At 38.1% G+C, this 22,315-nt stretch overlaps 1 protein-coding gene across 8 annotated transcripts in view; it reads left to right on the top strand.

The window, feature by feature from the left end:
• tbc1d16 (TBC1 domain family, member 16) overlaps positions 1-22,315 on the top strand; it is a 120,085-nt gene that overhangs the window by 12,862 nt on the left and 84,908 nt on the right. The window contains exons 2-3 of one of the 8 annotated variants that reach the window (XM_063074476.1): positions 1,683-1,764; positions 9,683-9,878. The exons of 6 other annotated variants lie outside the window; for them this stretch is intronic. The gene's annotated coding sequence lies outside the window, so the exon portion shown is untranslated. The remainder of the gene's footprint in view (positions 1-1,682; positions 1,765-9,682; positions 9,879-22,315) is intronic. One more of the 8 variants, XM_063074477.1, reaches the window with a different exon arrangement.

Raw genomic sequence — 22,315 nt, 5'->3', positions numbered from 1 at the left:
TTCTTTGGAAGAGGCATGTTGAAATCTTGGGATGATTAGTTGTCAACAATAACCGTTTATTCTTTGCAGGATGTGATTTCACAAAAATTGACATATCTGCCCTTTGCTCATTGACTCACTTTAACTAAGGTTGTTTAGTAGAGGACTGGGTCAAAAATGCACTGATGTCAATAAATGATTTTTCACTTCTTCAGCATTTTGTAATGTGGTTTGGAGTCAGGCTGTTCTGATGAGACCGAAACTGAGCGGGGAGAACATGTTATTAACCAAAGTGTCACTTAATGATACTACATCTTCTCTCTGTTTGCTCAGGATTATGAGTAGACTGTGCAATAATTAACTTAATTTGATTTTTATGAACAAGACATACGATTTTTCATATTGCTCATTGACGCTAGTATTCAAATTGTTTTGGAGCAGCTTGGTTTGAGGTGTAGCTAATTCTGAAGTGGAAATCCTTAGTTCAGTTACTAAGGTATTGTCAGGTACCATAGCCTTTTCTGTTTTCAGTACTCATAGCTGTTTCTTGATATCACATTATAGTGAATCAGATTGGCTGAAGGCTGACCTTTGTGGAAATTTCAGGAAGAAGTCAAGATGGATCAGCCAGTCATCATTTCTGGCAAAACACGGTTGCAAATGCTTCAGTTTTGTCTTTGATGTTCATTTGTTGAGATGTGCAATTGTTGAGAATGGAAAATATACTTCTGTTATCTGTCCAACCAGATTTGATATCTGTGCAGAGTTTGACTTGATCCATTGGATGAGAGATCAGTAGGGTCAATTTATTGCATGTTGTTTTTGCTGTTTAGCATATGTACCCACACTAACACCCTACTTTTAGATTTGCTGACTGCTGTTCCCGGCATACTCTGATGGAGCTAGGTTTGATTTCCTGACTTGATTGTGCTGAAAGATTAACCCCATGTTCCGCTTGATAAACCACTCTGATGTCATTCTGATGAATAAGCCCTTGATCTTGGAACTAACCTGCATTTTTTTCCCGGAAAGTACTTTGCAGTCCTTTGTAGGTCTACATATTGATATTTGCACTTGAGGATTCTACTCTGGACTGGAGGATATTGAATGAATTCTACAGGAATTATCCCACCTGTGATGCAATAAGAATTTGGAGTAAGATAGCATTGTGATTAAGTTATTGAACTATTGTCCAGATCTCTCTAGGTTTGTTATCAATCCAGATACATGAACTCAAATCCTATCTTGGAAACTCGGAACTCAGATTCATTAGTCAACAAATTTTAGAAAGAAAAGTATTCTGCCTCAGTGATGTTATGAAAGTAATCATGTAGCTATCTGATTGTTGTACAAAATGGTCTTCATTAATGGCCTTTAGGGAAAGAAGTGTGCTGTAGTTAACTGATCTGGAATATTTATGCACCAGTATTTGCACCAGCGTGGCTGTGTTTCGGCACTTTTAAGGATGGTCTATAAATGGCAGCAATACCAACGATGTATATTTCAAGAATAACTAAATAAGAAAGAATCTATTGCTGTGAAAATACTTCTTTTAAGCCCTCTTCCCCCTCCCCTTTATGCATGCGTACTGCTTCTTTGTTGTCATCATTAGTTAGTACATTTTTCTTCCGACATCTATTTGAATTAATTTGGAAAGAAGGCATTGTATTAAACTTTGAATGAATTTATTTTTTTATTTTCAGAGATTATTTATTCAACGTTGGCATAGTAATGCTGTGCCTTCCGCTTTGCTGGTGCATATTTAAATATCTAGCTGAGAAGAAGGTGAGAGAATGGCCATTGTTCTGAAGTGCTTTATAAGGCTAAATTTCGTAATCTGTGATTAATAATTTTACAGACTGAATTTTGACTTTTTTAAGATTTCTGTGCCACTAAACATGTTTTACGAATATGTAAATAATGCTATTACAAATAACATAATCACATAACTACATGGTTATCAGGTGTCATTGTGTATCCTTTGTGTTCTTTACCTCTTCTGAATGGACTGGAGCATATTCCTCTTTGCTCAGCTGAAACAAGTTTCATGGGCAGGTCACCAATAACAGAAGGTATAGTGCAGGTTGTTCTGTATTGTTGGACACAAAGGAAAGTTGTAAACAATTATTCACATGGTAATTGATGGAGTTACTCCGCAGGTCTGACGGTATTGTGTGCGAGAGGGAGAGACCTTTTATCAAACTTTAATTCTCTTTTATTTTCTCTCCACAGATGCTGCTTGACCTGCTGACTATCCCCAGAATTTTCTTTCTTTACTTCTGACTTCCAGCATTAAAATTCTTTGCTTGACAATTCTTCATATCCAGACCCACTAATTAATCTTTACAGGGAAGATGGGAGCATTGGAATATTTAGTTGCAGTGGTCCTGTGTCATTCAACAAAGTGTTGTAAATAGACTATATAAACTGGCTGAAAAGTAATGTCCAGTGAGCAGATTGGTATTGACTTAAATTCCACATTGCTATCTGTCTAGTTTGGACAATAGAGATTCAAGAGATTGCAGATGCCGTAATCTGGAGCAAAAAAAAAACAAAATGTTAGAACAACTCATTGGGTTGGGCAGCTTCTATGCAGGTAAAGAAATAGTTTAAAAGTTCAAAAGTCAAAGTAAGTTTATTATCAAAGTACATCTATGTCACCATATACAACCCTGAGATTCATTTGTCTTGTCATTTACAGTAAATACAAGAAACTCTAAAATCAATAAAAGACTGCACCCAATGTGATGGACAAACAATCAATCTGCAAATGATGACAAACCATGCAAATACAAAACGAAAGAAAAAAATGAACTACTGTAGGTGTTTCTCAGAGGAGCAGGCTATTTACAACTGAGACCATTCAAGCAGTTAAGAGGAGAAAGACATGCATGAAATGGTCATTAGAAGTAAACACATTCATAATGTGTGTACGCTATCGAATAATAGAACTTGAGACTGCCATGACAGCATACGGGGACAAATTTCATCAACAGTTTATAGTGCAACGTTCTTTCATGCAAGTAAATGCATAATGAATAGCAGATCAATGTAGTGATAATAAAAAAAACTTAATCCCTCCAGAGATGTAAAACCAAATAAAACAAAGTAGCACAAGAGCTAGAAAGAGGCCAATGTAAAGACCACAATAATGCTATACAAGAAAATAATGAAAATGTCATCCCCTGAAATACTGATGAAAATAAATTACTTCAAAAACTGCTTCACAACCTGACCCTAATAGCAACAACACAGGTGTTGAGTCTCGGCAGAATGAGCTTACAGACAAAATTATCCTAACATTTAACACCACACTCTAAGAATACATCGGCTCTGACCCAACAAAAAGACCCTACATATCAAAACAAAGCACATCATTAAAATTTGTAAAAATTGTTAATACTTAGGAATATGTAGGAAAGCTTGAAACATTTGAAGAATGGCACGCAATAACATACTACATGGCATTAACGGCAGTGCAGTGCAATGGCTCCAAAATAGAGGCGCTCATTAATAGAAACCCCAAACTGAGTAATGAACTGAGAGCACACTGAAATGGCAGAAAAGATTAAGAAACAAAATTGAAACCTTTAGAACAGAAATAATGGAGTATAAAATCGATAACCCGAGCAAGAAAGTTAAAAGAAAATCTAATGAAATATAAGGTCCACACAAGATATGATCAACCTAACAAAAGCATTGTAGAATTTATGGATACACTAAAACAAAATGTCAGCAACCCGAACACAGAATTACCAACAGACATAATGAACTTTTCGTGTAATATCTGGTCAAACAGGGAGCAAGTTGGATTAGAGAGGAAAAAAGTGCACTCACAAATTGAAGTCATACAAGCACCTGAAGTAAAGCTAAAACAATTAATTCAAATAGTAGAACTATTTTCTGAAAATGTAAACATGAACTTTGGACTAGATAAGTGCAGAAGATTAAGCATAAAGAAAGGTGCAGTAGAGCTAGTAGAATATGAAACAGAGCAGCAGCATCCAATACAATCGGTGGATAAATAAGAAAGGTAAGTACTTGGGATATCAGTGAGCAAAGAAAATAGATCATTGTGTGATAAAGGGAAAATGTTTGACAGAATTTACTTCAAGGCTTAAGAAAATCTGCCAAACAGCACGAGAGTAAAAATATAACAATGGCAATAACACTTTTGCTGTACCCATACTAATGTACTCTTCTGGCATAATATCTTGGTCTGAAACTCACCTGGAAAATTTACTAAGAAAAATAACTGAAATGACAAATTTTAGAAAGCACTATGTACACTCAGACGGATTTAGATTAGCACTATCTAGGACAGAAGAAAGAAGAGGAATAACAGACATAAAAAAAATTACACAGCAGTCAGATAAAACTTCCAAGGATATATTTTCATCAATGAAGACAGGATTCAGCACTCTTTGTGAGTACATGCAATTCTGTTGAGTGCCATCAAGTTGCTGTCGACTCATGTAGTTATCCATACGGTTTCCATGAGAAGATTATGAAGTAGATTGCCAGGCCTTTCTTCCGTGCAGATATTGCCACTACACCATTAGCCGGCCCTGTTAAGGAAGTGCACACCACTAAACTTAAATGAAAGCACGACCCAGAAAAATGAAGAAATTAGCTCTACAAAAAGAAAGCTAACCAATGGACGACATCCCCATGATCTGAAAAGACTAGATGTTGACAAGGAAGTGTTGAATTCTTGGCTCAGAGTTGGAGCCTCTTACCAGAAACAGGTTGCTTGTGGCAATACAGGACCAGGTGATTAGTACAAAAAATACCAAAAATGCACAATAAAAGACAGACAAATTCAAAATGATAAATGCAGAATGCAGAAAATGCCAAGAGAACCCAGAAACAATCCAGCATGTTACAGAATCCTGTAACAGTTTAACTCAATCTGATTACTTATAGAGGCACAATTAAGTTGCAAACATCATTCGCCAAAATCTTGCTATAAAATGCAAACTAATAAAAGACACCATACCTTACTATAAATACAAGCCTGATCCAGTTTTAGTCCTACACATTATATTACAACTGATCCATTATTATATACAGGACAATCAGTAACAACTGTCAGGATATAAGATAATATTACAAGATAAATAATCAAGAACAATATACATATAGTCATTCCAAATACATCTAACATACAGAAATCAATATTAGATTATGAGAACACTCAGTCCTCTTTTTATTGTCATTTAGAAATGTATACATGCATTAAGAAATGATACAATGTTTCTCCGGAGTGATATCACAGAAAACAGGACAAACCAAAGACTAACACTGACAGAACCACACAATTATATAGTTACAGCAGTGCAAGGCAATACGATAATTTGATGAAGAACAAACCGTGGCCGACCACAGCCGACACTGAGTCCATCAGTCTGAAAGCTTTGAGCTTCCGACCAACCTCTCCGATACGGCCTCCCGAGTAAAGTAAAAACACCAGAAATGTGCTAAGTTAAAAGAGGAAATTAAAAGACTATGAAACATGTCCCAATAGTAATATCTACAACTGGTATCATCGCAAGCTGACTATACAATAGCATTAAACAATTAGGCCTACAAAGCAATATTTATGCAAGTTTCCAGAAAGCCACAACAGTAAATGCCGCTAGAATAGTTCTAAAGCTCCTGGTAATTGAGAAGTGTGTGTGGTTGGGTCTGCCTGTACCTCAGGTTTTACCAGATAGGGCTGAGGAAAAATATAATTTTAAAAAAGTAATTAATAAATATTCAGAACATGAGGTGAAAAATCCTTGAAGATGAGTCTATAGGTTGTGGGAACAGTTCAGTGATGGAGTGAATGAAGTTATCCCCTCTGGATCAAGAGCTTGATGTTGAGGGGTAACAACTTCCTGAACCTGGTTTTGTGGTCCTGAGACTCCAGAATCTCCTTCCTGACGGAAGCAGCAAGAAGGGAGCATAGCCTGTATGGTGGGGGTCATTGATAATGGATGCTGCTTTCCTCCGGCAGCGTTCCGTGTAGGTGTGCTTGGTGGTGTGGAGGCCTCATCATTGATGGACTGGGCCATAGCCACAACTTTTTATAGACTTTTCTGTCTAAGGGCATTGAAGTTTCCATACCAGGCCATGATGTAGTTAGTCAATGTACTCTCCACCACACATCTATAGATGTTTGTAAAAGTATTAGATGAAACACTGAATCTTCACAAACTTCTAAGAAAGTAGAGGTGCTGCCATGCTTTCTTTGTAATGGCACTTGTGTGCTGGACCCAGGAAATTATAACACAGAGGAATTTAAAGTTGTTGACCATCCCCACCTCTGATTCCCCCAATAAGGACTGTGGTTTTCTCCTCCTGAAGTCAATAATCAGCTCCTTGGTCTTGCTGACATTGAGTAAGAGGTTGTTGTGGCATCACTCAATCATATTTACAATCTCCCTCCTATGTGCTGATTTGTCACCACCCTTGATTTGGCTGGCCAACAGCAATGGTGTCTTCAGCAAACTTAAATATGGCATTGGAGCTGCGCTTAGCCTCACATTCATAAGCATAAAGCAAGTAGAGCAGGGGGCTCAACACATAGCCTTATGTTGCAACTGTGCTGTTGGAGTTTGTAGAAGAAATGTGCCAGTCTGAACTGACTGGGATCTGCAAGTGAGAAAATTGAGGATCCATTTGCACTAAGAGGTATTGAGGCTTATGTCTTGAAGCTTATTGATTAGTTTTGAAGGGATGATAGTATTGAATGATGAGCTGCAGTCAGCGAAAAGCTTCCTGATATATGCACCTTCACAGTCCAGATGTTCCAAGGTTGAGTGAAGAGCCAATGAAATGGCATCTGCTGTTGACCTGTTGCAACGGTAGGCAGATTGGAGTAATCAAAGTCACTTTTCAGGCAAGAGTTGATATGTTTCATCTCCAACCTCTCAAAGCACTGCAGATGTATTACTGGATGATAGTCATTGAGACAGGTTGCCATGTTCTACTTACGCAGCAGAATAATTGAAGTCTAAGTGAAGCAGGTGGGTACCTCAGATTGCCAAAGTGCAAAGTTAAAGATATTGGTGAACACTTAGCTAGTTGATCAGCACAGGGCAGGTCTTTACTACTTGACCAGATATCCTGTCTGGGCTGAATGCTTTCCCTGGATTCATCAGAGGCTGTGGGAATTCATGAAAGGGTTTCCATGTTTTGATGGTCAAAGTGAGCATAAAAGGCATTGAGTTAATCTGGGTGCGAAGCCTTGTCACCTATGTTGCTTGCTTTAACTTTGTAGTAGGTGATAATATACAAGCCCTGTCACTGCTGTTGAGCATCATTCAGTAATTCAAGTTTGATCCAGAATTTTACACATGAGATGGCTTTCCGGAGATTGTATCTCTTGAATTTAACTTGGTTACCAGACCTGTATGCCACTAATCTGGCCCTCAGCAGATTGCTGATTTCTTGGTTCATCCAGGGCTTCTGGTTAGGGATGACTCTGAATGATTTTGTGAAGACCCACTCGTCTACAACTGTTTTTATAAAGACCATGACAGCTGTGCTGTATTTGTTCAGATCCTCTAAATCCTTGAATATGGTCCAGTCCACTGACTTGAAGCTATCCCATATCTGTTCCTCTGACTCCTGCAATCACCTCTTTGTTGTCCTTATCTCTGGAGCCTTACTCTTTGACCTCTGTATTCAGGTAGGAGGAGGATAGCTAAGTGATCAGATTTCCCAAAATGTGGTCTATGCATGCAATGGTAGGTATTCTTAACTGTAGTATAGCAGTGTCGAATGTGTTTGGACCCCTGGTGCTGCAGGTGATATGTTGAGATAGTTAAGCAGGGATTTCTTCAAACAAGCCTGATTTAAGTCCTGACATTGGTTTGAATAGTGCTGGGGGTAGGCAGTTTCTTTTTTTGCTGATGGTGGCAATCAGTACCTTGAGTACCTGCTTAATGTTGGCCTTTGGAAGTCTCTAAACTGCAGTCAGGATCACAGAGGAGGACTCTCTTGGTAAATGGAATGGTTGGCACTTAATCATTAGATGTTCCAGGTTGGGGGAACAAGAGTACAACAAGACTGCTGCATCTGAGCACCACAAAGAGTTTATCATGAAACACAGTCCTCCACCTTTTCCTTATCCAAATCAGCAGTCTGGTCCATCCTGTGTATCAAGAAGTCCTTGGGGCTGATTGTTGAATCTGGCGTGTCCAGAATGAGTCATGTCTCTGTGAAACACAGGAAGCAGCAAATCCTCACTTCCCTCCAAGACAGCTCTAGATCTTGCCCTTAGGTCCTCAATCTAGTTCTTCGGTGACTGTACGTTTGCTTACAAGATGCGAGGTAGAGGAAGTTTCATACCCTGGCATTTTAGACTGGCTTGAAGTGCTCCTCTCTTCCCTCTCTTTTGGCCATGGCGATATCCCTTTGTTTGCTTAAAGGTGAGATAATTATATGCTTGAGAATTAAATTTGCAGAGTCTTCCAGAAGATTCTGAAATTGCTGGTTTGTTAATTCAAAAATACATTACTTAAAGGGAAATTACAGACTGTAGATTGCAGTAAGAATAGTTCAGAACAAGAATATTTTGAAGTATAGTAAATTGCTTGCAACATGTCGCTGTATTTCACCACATCCGTCTTTCAGGTTAAGACCTACATTAGGACTGTTCTGGTAAATTCTTGGCCCAAAATGTTAACTAGCCTTTTGCCTCCACATATACTGCCTGACCTGCTATGTCCCTCTAGCAGTTTGGTTTTTGTTTTATGTTCCAGAATTGCAGTGACTGCTCAAGTACCTCAATGCATGTCTGTGCTTGCATTGAGAGTACTGAAAATCAACAACAAAAGGTTTGTCACTTAGTCAATGGGACTCCAGTTTGTGCTTGAACAACTGGTTCTGTTCTGGACATCGGAGCTACCCAAAGGTTTCATGTTAACGAAGATTCTGTATCTGATTGATGCCGAGATGTGAACTAAACTTTGCTTCCACAATCAAGCAGTCAAAAGGTGATTGATAAGGTACATTTTTGAAGAATGTGGAGCCTGACATGGTAGTGGGGTAATCCTATGAAAGTATGCTGGAGTTCATCATTTCTCATAAAACAGGTGAAAATGAGAAAGTGTTTGGGCTAGGGTCCAGTTTGGTTTTTACATTTGTTTTTTTTTTCATGGTAGTTTGGTTTTCGTTATGCTTGCTTATACTGTATGTTTGTCTGTAAAATGTTAGTAACTTGTGGTTTATTTGGTTCTTCCCCTCTGCCATCTGATTTCTAAATAGATATTGAACCCGTGAACACTACCTCCCTTTTTTTTTATTATTTCTGTTTTGGCACCGCTATTTTTAATTTAAGTATTTAATGTGCATATATACTTACTGTAATTCATTTATTTTTTTCTCTATATTTATCATGTATTGCATTGTACTGCTGCTGCTAAGTTAACAAATTTCACGACATATGCCGGTGATATTAAACCTGATTCTGATTCCAGTTCTATACTTTAGTAGTTTGTTTGTCTGTATTGTTGAAGTGTGACTCAGTCAGTATCTGCTAACAGGTTTCTTATCTAGACTAGCTCGGACTGGTTTGTAGTATGAAAGAAAAGCATGTCCTCCAGTTCCTTTGTTACTTCTTGTCTTGCTTGCTGGTACAGGCTGACCCTATCTGACCAGTACTCTGATGAGGGTCATGGCCTGACACACAACTGTTTATTCCCCTTCATAGATGCTGCCTGGACTTCTGAGTTCCTCCAGCATTTTGTGGGTCTTGCTCTTAAAAAAAGTGGCTGTAACCATAAGATCTGCACATCATTCTTGACTTCTGAAGAACCATCTGAATAACATCATCTCCAGATCGAACAAAAGGATAGATGGAAATTGAACAAATGGGATAAGGATCTTTACGACTGTGTCATATTGAGGTGAATTTGAGGGTCTGAAAATTGAGCTTAAACTCAATAGCTAGTATGATTTCAATGAAGTAATGTAATATGTTGAAGAGATTCACTTGCTACATACAGAATTTATATCTGAAAACATGCTTTATTTAAAGTACAATTTGAATTCAGTCTTTGAAGTATTTCCTTGGTAGTTCTTTGCTTACCTTAATGTAATAATAAATAGCATTACATTTAAATCAAGCTAATTATTTTCTTAATAGCCACTTAATATAACAGGCACTAGCCACACTGGTCACGCATCTCAAAAACAGTAGTGCAGTTTTAAAAATTATTAGTTAGGTTGTTGTTTCGGAGGAATGAGTTGCCTAAAATGCAATAAAGCCTTCTTTCTAATTGATGTAAGTTGGTATATCTAGTTACTTTTGATGAGAACTACAGTAAAGCAGCTGAGCTTATCATAATACTTGGGTTAACATTGTGTACAATCCCTCCTCCTCCTGTCTTCTATCATTTCGGATCTCCCCCTCCCCCTCCCACTTTCAAATCTCTCACTAGCTCTTCTTTCAGTTAGTCCTGATGAAGGGTCTCGGCCCGAAACGTCAACTGTGCCTCTTCCTAGAGATGCTGCCTGGCCTGCTGCGTTCACCAGCAACTTTTATGGGTGTTGCCAAAAACAGCTTATTGGTATCATGAGGACATTTGATTGTCTTCAGTTAATATAGAATCTATTTCCTTATGCATGAGCTCCCCATCAATGATCATTTCACTGATAAGGTTGCGTGCTTTGTCCCATTCTCATTTTACTGCACACACATTGCTGTGTGGCTAAGCACAGTTCCAGTACTATGTACAAGTTTGACGACAGCAGTGTTGTTGAATGTATTGCAATTGATAGAAACGTGGAAATCTACAGCATATTACAGCCCTTTGGCCCACAGTGTTGTGCCGACCATGTAACCTACTCTAGAAACTGCCTAGAATTTCCCTACTGCATAGCCCTCTATTTTTCTAAGCTCCATGTACCTATCTAAGGGTCTCTTAAAAGACCCTATTGTATCTACAAAGACCCTATCGGACTCTATTGATGATAGGATACTTGGTCGAGTGGTGCAACAACAACTTCTTGCTCAACATTAGTAAAACTAAAGAGCTGATTGTTGACTTCAGGAAAGAGAAGGAGGGTGAAAGTATTATGCAAAATTACTAATTGATTGAGTGGAGGATCAGTGAGCAATTCTTTTAAAAAGTCTAAAAACTTCTGGCATTTTGAGTTTGGTAATTGACTATACAGTGCCTTAAAAAAGTATTCAGCCCCCAATTCTTTGTTCACATAAATGAGTATTACAACCAGGGTTTTTGATCAATTTAACTGAAGTTTTATTTGTAAACCACATGCTCATTTTTTCATGGTTGAGCCCAAAAAATGGGAAATTGTAAAGCATGAAAAACTAAAAATTCAAAACCTGAAATGTCAGCAGTTCAAAAGTATTCATCCCTTTGCTCAGTACTTAGTTGAACCGTCTCTCACAGCTATTACAGCCAGTAGTCTTTTTAGATAAATCTCTATTAGCTCTGCATAATGTGATGGAGCAAGATTTTCCCATTTCTTCTTTCAAAATTGCTTGAACTGTGCCAGGTTAGTTGGGGAGCATTCACCTTCCCATCAATCCTGACCTGATTTCCAGTCCTGCTGCTGAAAAGCATCTGCATAACATGATGCTACTTCCACCACACTTTAGAAGAGGTAATGTGTTACCTGGCTGATGTGCAGTATTAGATTTACTCCACACCTACTGCTTAGTGTTGAGGCCAAAAAGTTCCACTTTAGTTTCATCGGATCGCAAGACCTTCTTCCACAACTTTACATTATCTTCAGAGTGACGCTTTGCAAAGTTTGTACAGGAAAGGATATGATTTTTTTTAGTGGTATATGTGACATAAATCTAATCTGCACATCAGCCAGATAACACCATCCCTACTGTAAAGCATTATGGGGTTGCTTTTACTGGCCATGGCCAAGGCCAAGGTAGCAGAAGATGTCAGAATGTCTTTTCCCACTGATTCGTTCAAAACGTTTGTACATGAATCCTGGGAATAATATTCAAAAGTTTGAGCACCAGTAGGTAATTCAACTCATCTGCAAAGATGTATGGAATTGTGAGTAATATTGCAATGCAGGTGAATCAGAATCAGGGTCATTTTCACTGACGTATGTCATAAAGTTTGTTGTTTGTCTTGCAGGACAGTGCAAAACATAAAAATTATTACAAGTTACAATAAGAAATAACTAAATGAAGAGTGCAAAAGAGGAATAGTGAATTAATGTTCATGGTTCGTGGATCATTCAGAATTTGATGGCAGATGGGAAGAAGCTGTTCCTAAAGCATTGAGTGTGCTGAGGCTTTCAATGGTAGCAATGAGAAGAGGGCATGTCCTGGGTGATGAAGGTCCTTAATGATGGATGCTGCTTTTCTGAGGTGCCGCCTTTTGAAGATGTCCTCATTGGTGGGGAGACCCGCGCTGATTGAACTTCCCTCTGCAGCCTCTTTCAGTGCTGTGCCTTGGAACATGCATACCAGTCTATAATGTAACTAGTCAAAATGGAAAAAAAAACATGCATTTGAGAACTAGGCAGTATTGATTTCCAGGGAATGCAAACAGGCAATTGTTTAAGTGGTTATTCAAGTTTCCTTTAGACATACAAGTTAGCAAGACAAGGGGTCAGTTAATAAACTTCATTTCATTAAAATTGTGGTTTTCCAAGATTTTCAGTCTAAAACAGTTTTCAAAGTTTCTTTAAATTATTTTTTTGTCTGATTTAAAAAAATCTGAATCTTTAGTAACGCATTGGAGATCTGTCACGATGTGTTAATCTGCTGACTAATGCAGCATGTCTTGCAGCATCAGTTCATTCTTCTTTGTTTCAAATGAAAGAACTCTTTATTGAGACAAAGATGTCAGATTGTTAGTATTTCTTCTACCCTGTCTCCATGGTATTATTTATTTCCTGTGGGGTTCTTATACAAAGATGGAAAGCTATTTAACCTGTTTATAATATCCTAGTCAAGTTGGCTATTATCCTCTGAACATACTGTATGCTTGCCACATGTTACTCCCCTTTTAAGATTCATTTAATTTCTTTATGTCAAGCTGTAATCTCCTTGTTTCTGTTCTGCAGGCTTTTACTTTGTTATTGTCTTCTTTCCTACTGTAAACTATTGCTGCAAATATTCATGCCTCGCCTATACTGTATAATCTTTATTGCTGGATCAGCCTGTTAGACAATGCTACTGGCCTCAAGCAAATATGTTGGGACTTGTACAATAGGGAAGTTATAGTATAATGTTGGGATTTTTTTGTGGTTGGTTTACAACTCCTAAAGAATCTTCTGTTTTAACCAGCATTGGCTCCTTTGCTGTTGAAGCTATGTTCTCAGTTCTGTATGAGTTTGCACTGAACGCATGGAAAAAAAAGAAACATTATTTCTAAGCTAACTGAATAGTGTTATTGCTGCAGGTTGCCCTTTTTGTCTGAGAAATTATGATAGTTGATCAAACTGGTCATAAGTAAGGGTGACTCGAACGGGAAACTAGAGATTGTGGAAATCTAAAACAAAATGTTCAGCAGGCTAAGCAGCATGACTAGGGAAGGAAGCTGAGATGTTTTCCACGTCATTAAGCATTAATTGGTACCAAACAATGTCAGAAAGTCTCCAGGTTGTGATAGGGTTCACTTTCTGAGAACTGCTCATGAACTGTTCAGAAGTCAGAAATGTTCAAAAACGGTTGTGATGGGAGAATAAACAAGCTCAGGTGAGTGGCTGAGCTGAGCTGACTTCACAGACACAGTGACTGAGTCTGCATTGCATTCCCAATTTACGACTCCCTCCGGCACAAGATCAGAGTTGGGAGGAGGGTGGTGTCGGGAGATATGGTGTGTGGAAGTGCCCTGTTCCCACTCAGTAGAAGATACCTCAAACAGCCAGCAAATCTATCCTCGTCTGCCCCACTGGTCTCCCAAATGCTTGTTTGTGTGTATGGAATGTCCATTAGTCAGGTGTTTGTAACCTGGGGAGGAGCTGTTAAGTGCTTTAAATTGCAGGGAGAGGCAGGGGTGGAGAGAATTCAGGGATTGTCTTTGACAGACAATCCCTCAGTTCTCTGCAGACAGAGGTTGCCAAGGTAACATTTTCTTTTTTTTTAAAAAGAACTAGCATTTGGAGACAAAGTAATGAAACAAAATGAAAAAATAGCGTTAGCACATTTTGTGGAGAGAAAAGAGTGGATTTCTGAAATTGTCATATTTAGTATTAAGTGCTGAGGCTTTCAACATACCTAGACCAATGACGGGGTACTGTTCCTCAAACCTGTGATAGGCATTGTTGGAGTAATGTAGGCTGTAGGTCAGAGTCAGTTGGCAATTTAAAGTGGCAAGTGAATGCAAATAATGTCTGTGGCAAGTTTACAAACAGCTTTTGTCAGCAGATTTGAGGACTCAGGATCCATAGGCTCTACCTTCCAGGTGAGGCTGTGCTCTCATGGTCATAGATAGTCGTACTGTATAGAAGAAACAGGATCTCAGCCACCATGTTCATGCTAATCTTTTTGCCCGTCCACACTAATCCCATTTGCCTGTATTTGGATCCTCTCTGCTATGCTTTATCTTTTAAGTATCTGTTTAAAGACTTTTTAATTGTAGTAATTGTATCTGATTCTTCCACCATCTCTGGCAATGTATTGTCTGTAGCCAATTGAACCAATGACCATGGACAAAGCTGTCCAATCCAAGCAGTATTCTTGTGAATCTCCTCTGCACTCTCTGGCATAATTGTATCCTTTCTATAAAGTGCCAACTAGAACTACACACAATGTTCACAATGTGGTCTCTAACCAGTTATTTCGTAAGGTTGCAGTGTTATGTTCCAACTTTTATGTTTCTATGCCCTGTACCATGAAAGCAAGCATGTCAAACACCACCCTTCACCAGCTTTAGATCTGTATTGCCACTTTCACAGAACTGTAGACTTTGATCCCAAGGTCTGTCTTTTCATCCCTATTCCTTAGTGCCCTACCATTTATGATTTCTGTCCCACCCCGACCTAGAATCATCTCATACTACTTGGGATTAAATTACTTTTCGTCCGATTTAAATCAAGCTTCAGCAATTTGTTTCTTTTTTTTTACTTTTTTATTCAGCAGCTAGTTTGTTACCTCAGTAGCTCTGATCTCTGTATTACAATTGTTCCTTCTGTTCTCATCACGCTTCCCTCTCTGCAATTTAACATGCTTGCTTTTTTAAGTTATCAGTTCTACTGAAGAGTTTGTGACCCAAAATGTCAACTGTTGCTCTTTGTTGTTTCACTGGTTGAGTGCTTTCATAATTTTCCTTTTTTATTATTATAAGTGAGAAATGTACTCTCTGTGGAGGATGTTTCATTTGGTGCAAAAGGAAGGACAGGCTAAATCAGAAAGAACATGAGAAACTTAAATGATGTCGAAGTGCATGGATTGCTATTCTTAAATATGGGTTAAAATTGTACTTGTGTTTATTGCACTCTATAATTTGAAAGATACTATCATCCTATTGAGAAATTTCTCTTCGGTGATGTCCATTTCCCTAAATTTTGCCATGTCCTGTATAGAATATTAAAGGACATATTGCTCTTTGCCTTATTACAAAAAAAAATCTTATCTTTAGCATCTTAACTATCTCTCATTTGTTCCTATGTTTACTTCACAAAATATTTAGCTTCTAACTTTTCTCTGTCAACCAATTGGGAAAATATATGAATTTGTACTTTGTGATGGGCAACCATGGTATAATTTTGTCTCCCAATTGTAAGTTTTTTTTCTAAATCTCATTTGCCTTTCCTGCTGACCATTGTGATATTTTCAGATTGCATTTCTTGTACTTAAATTTTATTCTTTTCTTCAGGATCTGCACTTTTCAGTGTACCTACATAGCCATTCCAATTTACGGAGTAGTGGTACTCCAGCCTGCTGAATGATAAATGCCAAGATATGGTTATATGCTGTATACTTTGTGGATATTATCTCTTAAAACACACATTCCATTGTCTAAGTCAGTTGATTACTGTAACTTGATTCATTTTTATAGAATCTTTTGATACTTCTATGAAAGGAACACACACTTGTGCATTTGCTGTTATGATCCTGAAATCTCAAGGTATTTATTAAGCAATTATTTTTGTTGGTGTTATTTTTATACAGGCCAAAAGAGCATCATAGAATACAACAAAATCCAGAAATTTGATTTGGTGATCATAGCTGATTTAAAATGTTGTCTAAAACATCCAGAAACATTTCCTGCATTTTGAAGTTTAATGGTACCTTTGCACTTATCAGAAAAAAAACACTTGCAATATTTCAAGTGTTAGTACTTAAAATTGCATCTACTAATTTAGCCACCGGAAAAATTTCTATTGTCTTGTTCAAAGCAAATTTATTATCAAACTATATATATGTCATCATATACAACCATGAGATGCATTTTCTTGCTGGCATACTCAGTAAATCTGAGAAATATAATAGAATCAATGAAAGACTGCACCAACAGGACGGACAAACACCCAATGTGCACGAGACAACAAACTGCAAAAACAAATAGAAACAAAAAATGCAATAATAATATTAATCAAAACTAAGTAATAAGTGCTGAGGGCATGAGTGAAAGAATCCTTGAAAGTGAGTCCATAGGTTGTGGGAACAGTTCAGTGATGGGATGAATGAAATTGAGTAAAGTTTTTGTCTCGCCTAGTTAATAGGCCACATTATTGACCAGCGATTAATGTTAGCTAATTACTGTACCAGTTTATTAGCAAGATGAGTTGGTTGATCTCACTTCAAATATGAGGTTAATATTATGCAGCCACCTTAAATTGTAATTTTAAATGGAAAAATTCAATATGCTTAAACTGTTATTCAGACTTTGTCATTTTTTAAATTGAGGCTCTTAAGACAATACGATCATACATTTCACAAGCTCCTGCTTTGTTGTTCTCAACAAATAACACTATTTTACTTTCAAAGAATTAAACATTCATACATTAAGAGATTAGTTTTATTTATCACATGAACTTTGAAATGTGTTGATCACATTAATGGCCAACACTGTCTGAGGATGTCCTGGGGGCAGCCCGGAAGTGTCACCATGCTTCCAGCATCAGCGTAGCATGTCACCAACTTACTAACCTGTATGCCTTTGAAATGTGGGAGGAAACCAGTGTTTCCAGAAGAAACTCACGGTCATGGGGAGAATGTACAAACTCCTTACAGACACACTGGGAATTGAACCTAATTACTGGTGCTATATTTTAGTTGAAGCAGGCTTGTCATGTAAACTATATTCTCCTGCCATAATAGATGATCAACCCTTCAGGGCTCCAGGAATTCAGGGCATCCTGTTACTGGTACACGCCTAAACTTTATTACCATCAAGGGTGAGGAAATTTTCATTGGTGCATGTTATTACACAGAGTAGTTTTATTTTGTTATTGGGTTTTTTTTGAATTACAGAACAGATGCTGTATTTTAATGTGTATCTTATATTTAAACCTTGAAATTTTATCTTTTGTGCAAAGAAGCTTTACCCCTGCAAATAGATTCTCATGTGAAGAGTAGATTCCAGAGGTTCTTCAATTGGCAATATTTAGGATTTGTATGCAAGGTCTTTGACCTCCCAATTTTCTCTATTAGAACAACTCCAGCTTCTCTATGCTATCTACATAGTTAAGATAACTGTTGAAAAATTCTGCAATGCTGGAAGTCTCAAACTAAAACAAAATGGTCAAAGTATTAGGACGGCAAACAGCAGCTGTTGAAAGAGAAACTGTCAACATTTCAGGTGGAAGACCCTTTGGTAGGACTAGGAAAGAAAGAAAACAAACTAGTTTTAAATTGCAGAGTGCACAGAGGACGAAGGAAATATCTTTCTTGGGTTATAGCCAAGGTTGTTTAAGAGATAAGATGTTGTTGAATTTATTAGTCTGATAGCTTTCCAAGGAGACAGAGCAAGAGAGATTGAATGCTGACAAAAGGAAAGCTATGTGAAAGACTCAACCCCAGGATCATACTGCTAAATCTTCCCTGCACTCTCCATGCCTTCACATTCTTCCCAAAATTCATTGCCGAGAACTATAATCCTCTTACAAGCTTATTCCCTGAGCCCATGTGCAGTTTGATATAGAGTCAATAATGAACAGTTGTGGGGGAAATTAGTTCTGAATTATGTAACATTCGTACCAGCACTGGGGAAAGGGGGAACTATTTCACTGAGACTGGCACATCATACTGAGATCAGTGTGCCAAAAAAAACAATAACTTGGGCTGTAAATAACACTTTCAACAAAACAGATTTATAAATTTAGTAGTTGAAAATAAAGGACAAAGCAGTCTTTCTTGCAAGTAGTAACTTGGGTCATGATGTTCAGAGTCTGTCAAGGAGGAACAGTCCATACAAACTAAACCTAGACATTGATTCAGAGAAAAATAAGCTTCAAAACTCAGAATCAGAATCAGGTTTATTATCACTGGCATGTAATGTGAAATTTGTTAACTTAGCAGCAGCAGCAGCAGTTCAATGCAATACATAATATAGAAGAGAAAAAAAACACCAATAATAATAAATATATTGCAGTATACATATATTGAATAAGTTTTTAAAATGTTCAAAAAACTGAAATACTGCATATTAAAAAAAGTGAGGTGGTGTCCAAGGGTTCAATGTCCATTTAGGAATCAGATGCCGGAGGGGAAGAAGCTGTTCCTGAATTGTTGAGTGGTGCCTTCAGGCGTCTGTACCTCCTACAGTGGTAACAGTGAGAAAAGGGCATGTCCTGGGTCCTGGAGATCCTTAATAATGGACGCTGCCTTTCTGAGACACTTCTCCCTAAAGATGTCCTGGGTACTTTGTAGGCTAGTATCCAAGATGGAGCTGACTAGATTTACAACTCTCTGCAGCTTCTTTCAGTCCTATACAATAGGCCCCCACCTCCATACCAGACAGTGATGCAGCCTGTCAGAATGCTCTCCACGGTACATCTATAGAAGTTTTTGAGTGTATTTGTTGACATGCCAAATCTCTTCAAACTCCTAATAAAGTATAGCTGCTGACTTGCCTTCTTTATAACTATATTGATAAGTTGGGACCAGGTTAGATCCTCAGAGATCTTGACACCCAGGAACTTGAAACTGCTCACCCTCTCCACTTCTGATTCCTCTATGAGGATTGGTATGTGTTCCTTCGTCATACCCTGTGGATTGTGAAGTCCACAATCAGCTCTTTCATCTTACTGACGTTGAGTGCCAGGTTGCTGCTGAGGCACACTCCACTAGATTATGATCTTCTAGTTAGGAAGTCGAGAATCCAGTTGCAGATAGAGGTACAGAGACCTGAAGCTTCTTTTGCTGAATGCAGGTGGAAGTAGTGAACAGGTTTAATGTAGTAATGGCCCTGATAAATAGGTATCATCTCATCATTACAAAGTCATATTTGCAAATATTTCGGGATATTTTAAGAAAAGATAGGCAAAATTGCGGATGGAATAACTGATTTAAGATATGGGGTGAAAGTGGTGATGAAAGATCTTGGCTCAGAAAGTCAAAAAGAAGAATCAATTTAGATGGAGCTTCGGAAAATGGTGGTTGGATTTTCTTTAGGGAGTCTTCTCAGGACAGCAGGCTGACTTTGTGGAATACTGCTGGGACCCCGGTTATTTATAATCCAGGTTCACAGTTTTGGCCAGGGAACTAAATATCATCAACAAACTTTAGAAGTATGATACTGAACAGCAAAGAATGTGAAGGGGCTTTAGGGGGCCATCGCCATTCTGAATGGCTGAAGGGTGGAGGGGTCAGGTGGAATCCTGGAAGATGGAATATTACATAGAAAATTGTGAGATCATTCACTTTTCTGCACAAAATAGAACAGCAAAATGTTTTTTAAATGATGAGGAATTGCATAATCACAAACGAGAAAATCTGCAGATGCTGGAAATCCGAGCAAAACACAGAAAATGCTAGAGGATCTCAGCAGGCCAGGCAGCATCTGTGGAAAGAAGTACAGTTGTTGCTTCGGGCCGAAACCCTTCAACAGAACTGGAGAAAAACAAATAGATGCTGCCTGGCCTGCTGAGTTCCACCAGCATTTTGTAGGAATTATCTAATGTTGATGTTCAGGAGTCCAGCATGCATATATGCAAGCCGTTCAAAGTCAGCATTTAGTTGAAAAATGTAAATTAGAAAGATGCTGCCTTTTATCAGTGGATTTGTATACAGGAGTAAGGAAGTCATTCACATTTATGTCAAGTCTTGATGAAACCACAGCTGGAGTACTGCACACAGTTTTAGCTTCTTTGCCTACGAAAAGTTGTACCTACCATAGAGGAAGTTCAGAAAAGACTCACTGGAGTAGTTCCAGGAGTGATCCATTTACTCAGTGAGGAGAGATTGAATAGATTAGGTCTGTATTCATTTGAGTTTAGAAACCAAGAGATTTAATTAACTTAATTAACTTAAGTTTTGTGGTGGTTGACAGATTGGAGGAGCTTAGAATATTTTTAGAATAAAGAGTAGTATATTAGTTGAAAATTTTCTTTTAACAGGAAGTGGTGTAACTTTGGAAATCTCATCCCAGAAGGACTGTGGGAGTTCAGTCATTGAGTTCATTCTGAACAGAAATTGATAAATTTCTGAATGCATTTGGTACTGGAATGTGTGGCAACACTTGCAGGCTGCCTCCAGCACATCATTGGGTGTACTGGTTGTTATCACAAATGATACGTTTCACTGTATATTTCTATGCAATAAATAAATCGGAATCTGAATGTAAGTTACACGGAGGTAAAAGATCAGCCAAGATCTTAGTGCATGGCTGAGCAGCTACAAGTGGTTGGATACTGTTTAGAGTAAGTGAGAAATAAGGAGAAAATAGATTAAAAAATTAGTGGGTCACAAATCCACGACCTATTGCACCGCACACAAAATACTGGAGGAGCTCAGCAGGCCAGGCAGCATCTATGGTAAAGAGTAAACAGTCGACGTTTGGGGCCGAGAGCCTTCTCCAGTTCTGAAGAAGGGTGTCAGCACAAAATGTTGACTGTTACTCTTTTCCTTAGATGTTGTCTGACTTGCTGAGTTCCTCTAGCATTTTGTGTGTGTTGCTTTGGATTTCCAGCATCTGCAGACTTTCTCATGTCCATGTTCTATTGATCTGTTTCTGAGCATTTAGATGGAGATGGTTATAGACAGTGGATGTGCTGATTATCATTGTTTAAAATTCTGCAGATTCTGGGAAAATTATCACATACTTCAGAACTTCAGAAAAGTGAGAAAGAGAAAACTAGCCCTTAACCTGTCATCGGCTTTAGGGCTGGAGTTTGTTAAACTATAAGACAAGGGAGCAGAATTAGGTCATTTGGCCCTTTGAGTCTGCTCTGCCATTCCATCATGGCTGACTTATTATCCTTCTCAACCCAGTTTTCCTGCCTTCTCCTCATAAACTTTGACAGGCTTACTAATCAAGAACCTATGAACCTCCACTTTAAATACACCCGGTGTTATTAAGGAAATGATGAAATGGCAGTCAGAAAGTAATAATAGGATTGGGCAGAATTAACATGAATTTCTGGAAAGGAAATTATATTTGACAGATCTTTTGAAATTTTTTTTTGAGATTTTGGTTAGCAGAATATATAGGATGAACTGGTTGATGTGATATATTTGGATTTTCTGAAGGCCTTTAAGGTGCCATGTGAGATTACTAAATAAAATTAGATCATGTGCCAACCATTGTAAAACAGTGGTATCTTCGGTTAACAGGCAGCAAACAACGTAGGGATAATTGCTCATTTTGAGGTTGAGATGTTTGGTGACCAGTGGTCTGCTGCAGGGATCTATGTAGAAGGCAAAACTGTTCACATGTACTATCAATGCTTTGGATAATAGGAACAAGTGCAATATATCCAAGTCTCTAACAAGAACTAAACCCGTGTAGGCTATGAAGACAAACATTGAGGTACTAACAACTTAGATGAATAGGCAAAGGCATGCCAAATGGAATATCATGTGGAAATCATAGTTCAAAGTAAATGTATTATCAAAGTACAATATATAGCAGCATATAATACAATGAGATTTGTTTTCTTACGGGCATTCACAGTAAATACAAAGGAACATTGGAAGAGCAAAGGAGAATTGGAGGAGCAGATTTGTAAGGAGATAGCAGATGTTTGTAGTATGCACAAGGTTGTGATTGTGGGAGATTTTAATTTTCCACACATAGACTGGGAAGCCCGTTCTGTGAAAGGGCTGGATGGTTTGGAGTTTGTAAAATGTGTGCAGGATAGTTTTTTGCAGCAATACATACAGGTACGAACTAGAGAAGGGGCAAGGTAGGTCAGGTGATGGAGGTATGTGTTGGGGAGCACTTCGGGTCCAGTG

The sequence above is a fragment of the Mobula hypostoma genome, chromosome 22 (genome assembly GCF_963921235.1).
Source record: "Mobula hypostoma chromosome 22, sMobHyp1.1, whole genome shotgun sequence".
NCBI classification, from domain to species: Eukaryota; Metazoa; Chordata; class Chondrichthyes; order Myliobatiformes; family Myliobatidae; genus Mobula; species Mobula hypostoma.
The sequence above is the reverse complement of the archived record's forward strand: the minus strand, read 5'-3'. Positions and strand labels throughout refer to the sequence as shown.